The 9,625-nt window shown below is 38.9% G+C and overlaps 1 long non-coding RNA gene and 1 pseudogene across 1 annotated transcript; both read right to left on the bottom strand.

Annotated features, from left to right (window-relative positions):
- Positions 1-162: 162 nt before the first annotated feature.
- Positions 163-2,523, bottom strand: LOC146469690 (uncharacterized; annotated as a pseudogene).
- Positions 2,524-4,283: 1,760 nt separating this feature from the next.
- On the bottom strand, positions 4,284-6,596 carry LOC146469689 (uncharacterized). Its single transcript, XR_014867166.1, has 3 exons — positions 6,544-6,596; positions 4,461-4,589; positions 4,284-4,369 (listed from the first exon to the last, which is right to left on the bottom strand). It is a non-coding gene; the product is annotated as an uncharacterized LOC146469689 (long non-coding RNA).
- Positions 6,597-9,625: the final 3,029 nt, after the last annotated feature.

Below are 9,625 nucleotides of genomic sequence, written 5' to 3'. Positions count from 1 at the left end.
CGAAAATAGGGAATAATCTAATTCTTTTTTTTTTCGATACGGAAATATTATTTCCATATTTTCCAACGAAAATTTGAAATTAGATTGTATTTTCAACAACATAACGCTGAGAGTGGTAATTTCTCTTAAGTCTAAATCTTACTAAGGCCAAGAGTATATAAATAAATTGCTGGAATCCCATTTTTATTTCCCAATCTATTTGTGTTTACAGGCAGAATGAATCGTCACGTTTCTATTTAAAATTAATTGAACGCAACTCTATCTTGATTGTCAAAAGAAACAGAAATTTCACCCTTACCAAAGCAGCCTTAAAATATACGTTTCAAATGATATTAAATTTTATGGAAGAATGGTATTCTAAACATTGGAATTCTCATTTAAGTACATGCCATGTCGGTCACGGCAACGATACCGTCCCCTGTCGTATTCATCACAATGCTTTATTCGCCATTTGCCACTTTTCCATTCCACATTAATGGTGTGTTGGTGACCAGCTCCAGTTGTTGTCAGCAATTGCATTATGGGCGTTCCTTTCTTGGCCAGCTCCACCACCTCTGGGGTCAAAGTGATTTCATGACTGTGTGCCCCTGGGGGAGTCTTGGTTGCGTCTTCCATCTTCAGTGTCAGTGGTCTGTTCGCAGGTTCAGTAGGTATAACATCAGAGTCTCCTCCAAGCGGTTCCCTGTAGATGTAACTGTACGTTTTGGAATTCATCAGGATATCTTTTGTTGCTTCAAGTTCCTTCCACACAGCACTTCCCTCTCCGTGGACGGGCATTACGGGATACCTCTGACGACATATGCCCACTCCACTAATGGGGGGGAGAAAGATACGTGTTCCACTGGCTCGAGTGATTCTGACAATTCCTTTTCTATCCAGTACTCCAACGCTATTTTTGGTGGTGTCTGCGACGTCGGTGCTTACTTCTTCTCCTGAGTAGAAAGCTGATGGAGTCAGGTAATACTTTCTACTGTTTGTGCCATTATACGCCTTTTCAGGGGTTCTGCCTCCATACCGACCACCAAGAAAGACTGTCTTCCCGAGCGGCGTCTACTCGGAGCCTTTATACTCAAGATCAAATGGGTTCCAGCTGTGAAGAGGTGTCAGGTAGATTATTTCGAGTGGAATGGCGTACGAAAACTTCTGACTGACTGTATTGCATTTTCGTCCCCTCCATGAACCCTTACAAGTCTTAAGTTTCATCCCTGCCACTTTGGGTTGTGTTGTCATAGCCATGAACAAGTTTTCATCTGCAAAGCCTCGATGCCTTACGGACTGGCCCATCGCGCCTTTTTTCAGAACCTTGAACCAGCGATGATAGTAAGCGGTGTTCAGTTTACCAGATTTCTTGGGGTCGATGGTGTGAGCTTGAAGATCAAATGCTTCATCCGTCAGATTACCTTGGTAGTTATCTTTTCCTGGAATCTCACTCATGAGCTCATCCAGTAGCGTAAACCTCGGGTTGTTTAACCTCTCAAACTTGAACCCTGCGTCTGAGTCTTGAGGGTTGAGTTGGAATCTTGCTGCTCTGGTGTTAGCCTGTTCTTCGTACTTTCTTTTTGCTGGAAGTCTTGCATGGAACTCGTCCACTACACGAAATCTGTTCAATGGGATGTCACGGCTCACTGGATGACACAAAATATGATAATTCCACTGAGCGAAAACAGGGATCGTTTCATTGATGATGTCCATGATGGTGGTGGGCAGGAAGGAAAAGTTCACTAGATTGTATTTCCTTCCAGTGTAGGAGGTGAAGCGGACCTTTTCCTGTAGATCGAACCAGGTTTTTGCGTCAATAAAATGCCTGTCACTTTCAAAGGGTTCATCGATGTCTTTTGTTGCTGTGGTCCAAGCACCTTCGAGATAGCAAAGTACTGGTTTGAAATACTTGCGGTAATCTCTTACGGTGTAATTTTGAGTTTTCCATGCTTTAAACCATTCTCGCATTTCAGCGATCTGCTCGTCAACGTTCGCTTTATTTTTGACCTCTGGCGGTACTTCTGGGAATGGGATCGGTTCTGTTGCATGGTAGGCTTTGCTAGTTCTGTTGGCCATGTACAGTCGGTAGTCATTGTGCCTGGTCCTGAATTCCACTCCATTCAGCACCCCGATGAATTCTCCCAGACCCACAGTGCGGATGTTGTTAGCGTGTTCATGGATGGACAACAGCCTCCCAGAGTTTCCATGGGTTTCTGAAAAGTAGTTGCGTGTTCCTTCGCGATTATGACGTACTTGTTTCACTCCAGAGTCACCATCAGATCTGATACGTTCTTCGACAAACATCTGCTGTAACATGACTTGTCGGGACAGGGCGCCCAGTATCTGACGAAATGACTTCATTTCAGCCGAAAGTTTCTGATCCGCGTCTTCGAATGCAGTTGTCACTCCACCAAGAATCTCAGCGTCGCCAAAAAATGCGCCGGGTGTAAGTGCTATGGCGAAGATCAACAGCTGTAAGGCGAGAGCCATGTCTGAATAAGAAAAGGAAAGTTAAAGTCAGGTAAGTTACTTCAGTTGTCCATCTGGAAAGCACTAATATTGAACATCACCGGTTTTTTTAAGCATTACTCGTAACTTCTTTTTTTTTTGTGACTCGAACACAAAGTTTATATCTTCTCATCAGTGAGTTTGAAACTAACTTGGCTAAAATTTCCTAAACAAAATACACGTGAATCAACAATCTGTTAATCGAAACAAGCTAAAATAGCTAATCTTGTGGCCTTTTTTCTGATAATAATCAATGATTGTTTTTTCAATACATTTCCAAAATCCATAGGATCAGGCTTAGAGGGAAATAGATATTCTGTTTTATTTTATAAAAAAAAAAAGTCATTAACTTTCACCCGGGATCTCTCAAAGATAGAAATTTATCAATGAGCAACTGAACGGAAAAGAAACTTAATTCATATTACATATATGCCACATCTACCTGCTCCAAAGTAGAACCTCTCTTAATCTCCTCAAAAGCAGCGAACTGCGGTGAGGTGCCCTCTAATCTCGTACCCTGATCTCAGTCGGTTTGGGAATGTGTGGGAGATCTGGGTACGACTTCAGGGAGGGAGAAAAAGAAAATGATTCTAATTTCCGATGGTCTTTTCTTTTCACTTGTTACAAACACAACTGAATAATGTATTGTGCATTTTGGTCCATTAACACGATTTTTTCGATAGGTAGATCTGTACCTTTTGTTTTAATTGTTTACACCGAAAGGGTCCTGATGGATCAGATTGAATATCCTCGGGGTAAATATTTATTTTTTCCTTTCAACAGGATTTGAAAAAGAAAATTACACCTGGAAAGAAAGTAAACGCGGATGTTCAAATTTGTTTAACAACTCATTGTTAGGCAATCTGTAATTCTATTTTTTCTTGAATTAATTTTAGCTTCCTCTCCAAAACATTTATCAGTATTACAGTATAATCGAAGACTTGTCGGAAGACCGTTACTTCTAACAACCGTATTCTCATATATCCGCTAAACATTGTTATCTTGTCATACACCAGCTTTTAGATGTTGATTGTTTCTCATATAAAATCAGTTTCGATAAAGAGAATAGTGTTTACTAACGGACCGCTTATTATAAACACTGGAATTAGGGAGGTTCGTGTATTTCTGAGGACTAATGAAAGACTAACGAAAGGATTAGAGGAAGAGGAACAGATATATTTTGTATGGTATGATGTAGTAATAACGTGAAAATCGTGTAGATATATAGATCTATTCTGTGCATTGGATTTGCTTGTTACAAGTTATTAGAATTTTAACTGAGCAAAATGATCTCTAAAATTACTGCTTTATCTAAAATTAAACGACAAACATGTTGTGTACCGGTAACATTAGAAGAAGATAAAAGCAAGATTCTAAGTGGACGGCATACCTTGCGTGATCCCAACATTTTGTTAATCCATTATAAAGAATATTTAAAAAGTAGCCATTTTGGAAAAAGGTCTATAACTATTCAGGAAGACGACAAACTTAGCTGGAGGTCTCATACAGGGTGGGTTATTCCATGATGAGATAAATCGAGCTCTGATTGATCAGTAAGAGTTGAGTCGCTGTCGTACTGATTATGAAAACTGAGGTTGCTTACACTGACTAAACGCGCTTATACTGAATTCTTGCCCTGGTTATAAAATCTCAGCCACGTTTGTCCTCTCCTAGGCTAAACGTTCTGATGAAAAATTTCCAAAAAGTTTCCATAAAATGATAATAAAAAAACTCCTAAAAATTCAAATGACTCACAAGACTGAAGAAAAAAAGACATGACGGCGAAGCGTACCTGAAAAGTAGGAAAGCTCCTAAACGACTGACTTGGTAAGAGCTTGATGCGTGGGTATCCTCTTTAGTAGACGAAAAAATACTTTCAGATCTAGATAACGAAAGTTTTAAGTCAGATCGGTGAAGGATAGGATAAATGAATCACAGCGCGCCCATTTTTATAAGCTTACAGCGTGCTTTACCTTTTGAATAAGTTTGACACTTCTGCCTTTTGTGATTACCCCCGATCGTGGTTGTCATTGGATAACGCAGGTGGTCAGGTGGTTTTGAAACAGTCCTCTTCAAATAAGAGGGTAAATATTGTACAGCACCTGGGTAGGGTTTAATAAGTTGGTGATATTAAAAAATAATTTACTTCTTCAGGCTCGCTGTGTTGAGTAGAGCCAGTTCACTTAGAATCACGATAGTTTAATGGGGAGCCAGCATAAAATTCTTTGACCGTACTCCCTTTGTGAATTTGTGAAACTACATCCTTTTGTGGGCGTAAAAATGGTAGTGGCACTCTGGGCTTTCAATGTCAGCAGCGTAATATTTGAGTTTTTCTAATTTAGACCTATTAGTAGCTATCAATTGTTCCAATGGTTGAGTTATCTTCAATGTAAATATTTTGTTGTGTATAATGCAAAAGCAAATCGCACCTGCAAAGATAAATGGCACTTACTCAAGTAACATAATATTCGCAAGTTTTCCATCCATTAGTTGTGATTGTTTGAAACACTCATTGCCCATGGTCGACATCTTTTTGGTTACTCTTTTTTAATGTTAGGTTTCTTTTCTCAATGAAACAGTCCTATACGTACGGGTGAGTGCTGAAAGAAGAATTCGGATTTGTTTTCGGAGCGTCGGAAAGATGTCCTCCTGCCATTTTGACAAACAAACATTTTCAATTTTTAATATGCAGTTTTTTATATTATACTTGATGATTCAAGTTCCGTTTAAAAATAATATAATAATATAATATAACCTCGATGTACTTTTCACCTGGAGGATAAGTATAAGCACAAGAAAATACCTACGCCACGCTTCAGTGAGGGATCAGCCTCCAGCCCAAATTTAGCCCTAGATCCAATTCCCAGTGCGTTATATCCTATTTTCCTAGTGAAAAGAAGGGAAATTTCCAGTTTTAATTTTACCCCTAGCCCTTCAACAGCCACAAGTCAAGTTGTTAGAGAAGAGCGTAATAGTGCAATTCTGTAAACCTGTTGCATTATCGATAGGGAGATTATACCTTATCATATCAAGGGGATAGGCGCAATTTAACATATCATGAGTGATAGATTTCGATATCGAACTCCTGATGTTGCCGTCTACGATAACGTTGCTTGATTTCATTTTGAAAGCTACAGTCAAGTAAAACTCGATTGGGGATTATGGAAAACAGAGTTATAAAAACAGTTATAAAATAAAATTGTGGAAATCATTATAGAGAAACATATTAATTTTTGATACTGCAATACTAAACAGTATACATCTTTTAATCCACAATACAATTTACTTCGCCCTTGTTAACAGACATTGCGATCCCAATTGCGTGTGTAAGTGTAAATTATCTTTTTTTTCAAACGCAACCTGGCAGACGTGTTGTTTTACTACTTACCACATTAGCATTAACAAAAGAAAATTGAAAGGCTTTTAATTTGAAATATTTAATCGCCTTGCACAGCCCACCTCTTCAGTCGCTTGTATTCAAACAGAAGTAGTGTCCTCTGACACAAAAATGTTTGTGTATGTTCAGCAAACTAAAGAAAAGTTAACGCGCCGTCGACAAATAAATCGAGTAAAACAGCTGATCAAGTGGCCGTGTAAAGTTAACAAGCGAGTTAGAACGTACAAAAAGGTTTGAATTTGCCAACCTGTTTAAATAAAAACGTCTATTACACCAGCCACTCCTTCTGCTGCTTAAAGCATGTTCGAGATCCAATATTTGTTTTATCAACAGAGTTGATAGCTAAAAGTAGCCCTCGTCAGAGCGAAAACACATAAATAAATTGTTAAATATCCAGACACATAAGTAAATTGTTAAATATCCAGCAAGGCATAAACATTACTCCAAAATGTTTTCCTCTTTAATATTAGCCCTTCTTGCCAGTTGCTTTTCAGTTTTTGAGCTTTTAAGAAAACTGTACATTTATTCTTATCAACGACTTGTTTCTCAACGGGTCAGCAAATTCACCATGATTAATCAAAAACTCGAGCATCATGATAAATAGCACCCTCAAAGATAAATGACAGTTTTGCTTTTTAGTTTTCACTTACTCAAGTTACCTGATATCCGCAAGTTTCCATCCATTAGTTTTGATCGTTTGAAGCAAGCATTGACCTTGCATTGGTTGACATCTTTTTGGTTACTCTTCTCAATCAAACAGTCTGCGTACGCCACACTTCAGTGAGAGTCCTGAGGGAGGAGGGGTGGGGATTACAAATTGCATTTCCAGGACCAAATTGGGCTCAAATCCCAGCTTCCAGCCCAAATTTAGCCCCAGATCCAATTCTTAGTGCGTTATATCCTATTTTTCTAGGAAAGAAAGGGTAATTTCCAGTTTACATTTTTCCTCTAGCCTTTCAGCAACCACAAGTCAAGCTGTTCGAGAAAGAGCGTTCTAGAAATAGTCAACAGTGCATTTCTGTAAACCAGTTGCATTATCGATAGGAGTTAATACCCTATTACATGGAGGGGATAGGCGCAGTTTAGCATGTGGGACCATATCATGAAGGAGAGATTTCCAGATTGACTCCCTGATGTTGTCTACGATAACGTTGCCAGATTTCATTTGTGATGATTTCATTTGAGATTTCGATTGGTGATGATAGGAAACACAGTTATAAAGACAGTTATAAAATGAAATTGTGGAAACCGTTATAGAGAAACATATTAATTCTTGATACTGCAATACTTAACAGTATACAGCTTTCAATCTATATAATAATTTACTTCGTCCTTGTCAAAGGACATTGCGATCCCAATTGCTTGTGTAAGTGTAAATTATCTTTTTCAAACACAACCTGGCAGACGTGTTGTTTTACTACTTACCACATTAGCATTAACAAAAGAAAATTGAAAAGCTTTTAATTTGAAATATTAAATTGCCTTGCACAGCCTACGTCTTCAGTCGCTTGTATTCCGGCAAACAGAAGTAGTGTCCTCTGACACAAAAATGTTTGTGTATGTTCAGCAAACTAAAGAAAAGTTAACGCGCCGTCGACAAATAAATCGAGTAAAACAGCTGATCAAGTGGCTGTGTTAAGTTAACAAGCGAGATAGAACGTACAAAAAGGTTTGAATTTGCCAACCTGTTTAAATAAAAACGTCTGTTACACCAGCCACTCCTTCTGCTGCTAAAAGCTTGTTCGAGATCCAATATTTGTTTTATCAACAGAGTTGATAATTAAAAGTAGCCTTTGTCAGAGCGAAGGGCTAACGCTCGAAACATCAGCACTCGAATTCCTTAACGGTGGCCAATATCAACTCTGTTGATAAACCAAACTTTCGTTTCTACTTCCCACAGACGCAGCACCGTAGTTTCTTTAGAAATTAACCCCCTTATTCAAGATCCAAGCCTGGTTAAAAACTAAAACGTATAGCAAGAAACCCCATTAATCATAACCTGAAACAAAAGAATCCGGAGATACCGAATATATTCTTGATAATTAGTTTGATTATTGCAATGACGTGTTACACTTGCTCATTTGGAGACTAATTAACGTTTTTAAAAATGTTGTCATTTGTCATTAATCTATCAAACGGATGTACTTTGCCTGTTCAAACATAAACTCATCAGGTGTTTACGAATCGATAAGTTACAAAAATACTGAAATCTTTTCTTCTTTTAACTGTGTACCTGTCAATAGAGGGCCATTAATTTGAAGACTGCAAATATTTAATCACACTGAAAGGCCTAGTTGTCTTCCCAATATGAATCTTTTAGTTGAATTTAAACGGCAATGTCACCTGGATAGCCAAAAATATTTGTAACAATGGAAACGGTAAACAGGATGCAGCAAGTTTGTCTCATGAACTTAGTTTAATGGCCTTAGCTCCCACGAGTCTCCTGTAGCTCAGTAGTAGAGCATCTGAACTTGCGATCGGAATGTCTTAGGTTCGACTTCTGTTCTGAAGAGAACTCGGATTTTCTTTCTCGGAGTATGCCTGCGTCACTGACTGAAAAAGAAAATGTATTAATTACTTTACCAGTTTATTCTAACAAATGTTAATAGCGTTTGGTTGCAGATGACCTGTCCTGCGAGCGCTTTGATGCTGCCTTATTTGAAGGCTACAGATGACCAGGATGCAAATAGATTCAGGGAACTTGAAAATCACTAAAACTGAGTATGGTTTGTTCTCCCTTTGAAAAATCATGTGACATCAGTTTTGTTCTCAGTGTCGGCTATGATCAATTTTTTCTAGTCATGATCGCGCAAAGCCACGTTGCTAAAATTCGCCCTAGTAGGGAAAACTGTCTTTTACTAGGTATATTTAAAACTTTGGTTAAGTACCCCAAAACTTTTTCACGGTAGGCCGAACGACAGGAAAACTTGAAGGACCTCAACAAAACATTAGAGGCGTTTAAATGTATAGAGTGTGTGCACGGCGGCCATGTTGGAGGACTAAAACAATAGAAGATATTTGCATAAAAATAGAATATATTTCCCAAAGGAAAATCATTGTATTGTTTCGGTCCTCCAACATGGCCGTCGTGCACACACTCTATTGGATCGGATTCTTTAGCTGAAAATCTAACTCGTAGAATAAATGTTTCAGAGAAAGTAGCCTTATTCGTCGAATTTCCGAGGTGCTGTTGGCTTCCCGAAAATGCTAGCTGTCGTTATTTCGAAGTTCAAACAAAATGTTTGTCCGTCCGAAAATAAAAGGATTTCCAGTGCTACGAAAGTTGTTTAAGGCCACATTTTGGCAAAGAAAATCCAGTTTTTCATCGCAATTAAGTCCGATGTTTTGGCAAGGAAAATCCAAGTTTTTCATCACATTTAGTCCGAATTTCAATAAGGCGGGTAAAGCCGTTGACACACTATGCGATATTAGATACCTGGTATGTCAGATATCGGCTATTAAATTCGCCGGCATTAGCCCAGTGTGCCCGTTCCCGAAATCACTGCGAATTTCCAGCAAAGTCAACCAATCAGGTTGCGCTCAGGTTCCCTCAGGGACAAGGCGCCGCGATCAGCGAAAAAATCACCAAACGTGTCCGCATCAATCGGATGGGAAAATCGCTTGCGATCAAATTTGCCGTGATCGGCGAAAAAATAGCCTAGTGTTGGCAGAGGCCTATTTTCCGTTGTATTCGCTGAACTGACGGGTGCGAGGAAAAGAGACTGCCTTGGGTCGAGACCC

Source organism: Pavona decussata, unplaced genomic scaffold, assembly GCF_977016875.1.
Source record: "Pavona decussata unplaced genomic scaffold, jaPavDecu1.1 SCAFFOLD_120, whole genome shotgun sequence".
Taxonomy (NCBI): domain Eukaryota; kingdom Metazoa; phylum Cnidaria; class Anthozoa; order Scleractinia; family Agariciidae; genus Pavona; species Pavona decussata.
This window is presented reverse-complemented; position numbering and strand designations above follow the sequence as displayed.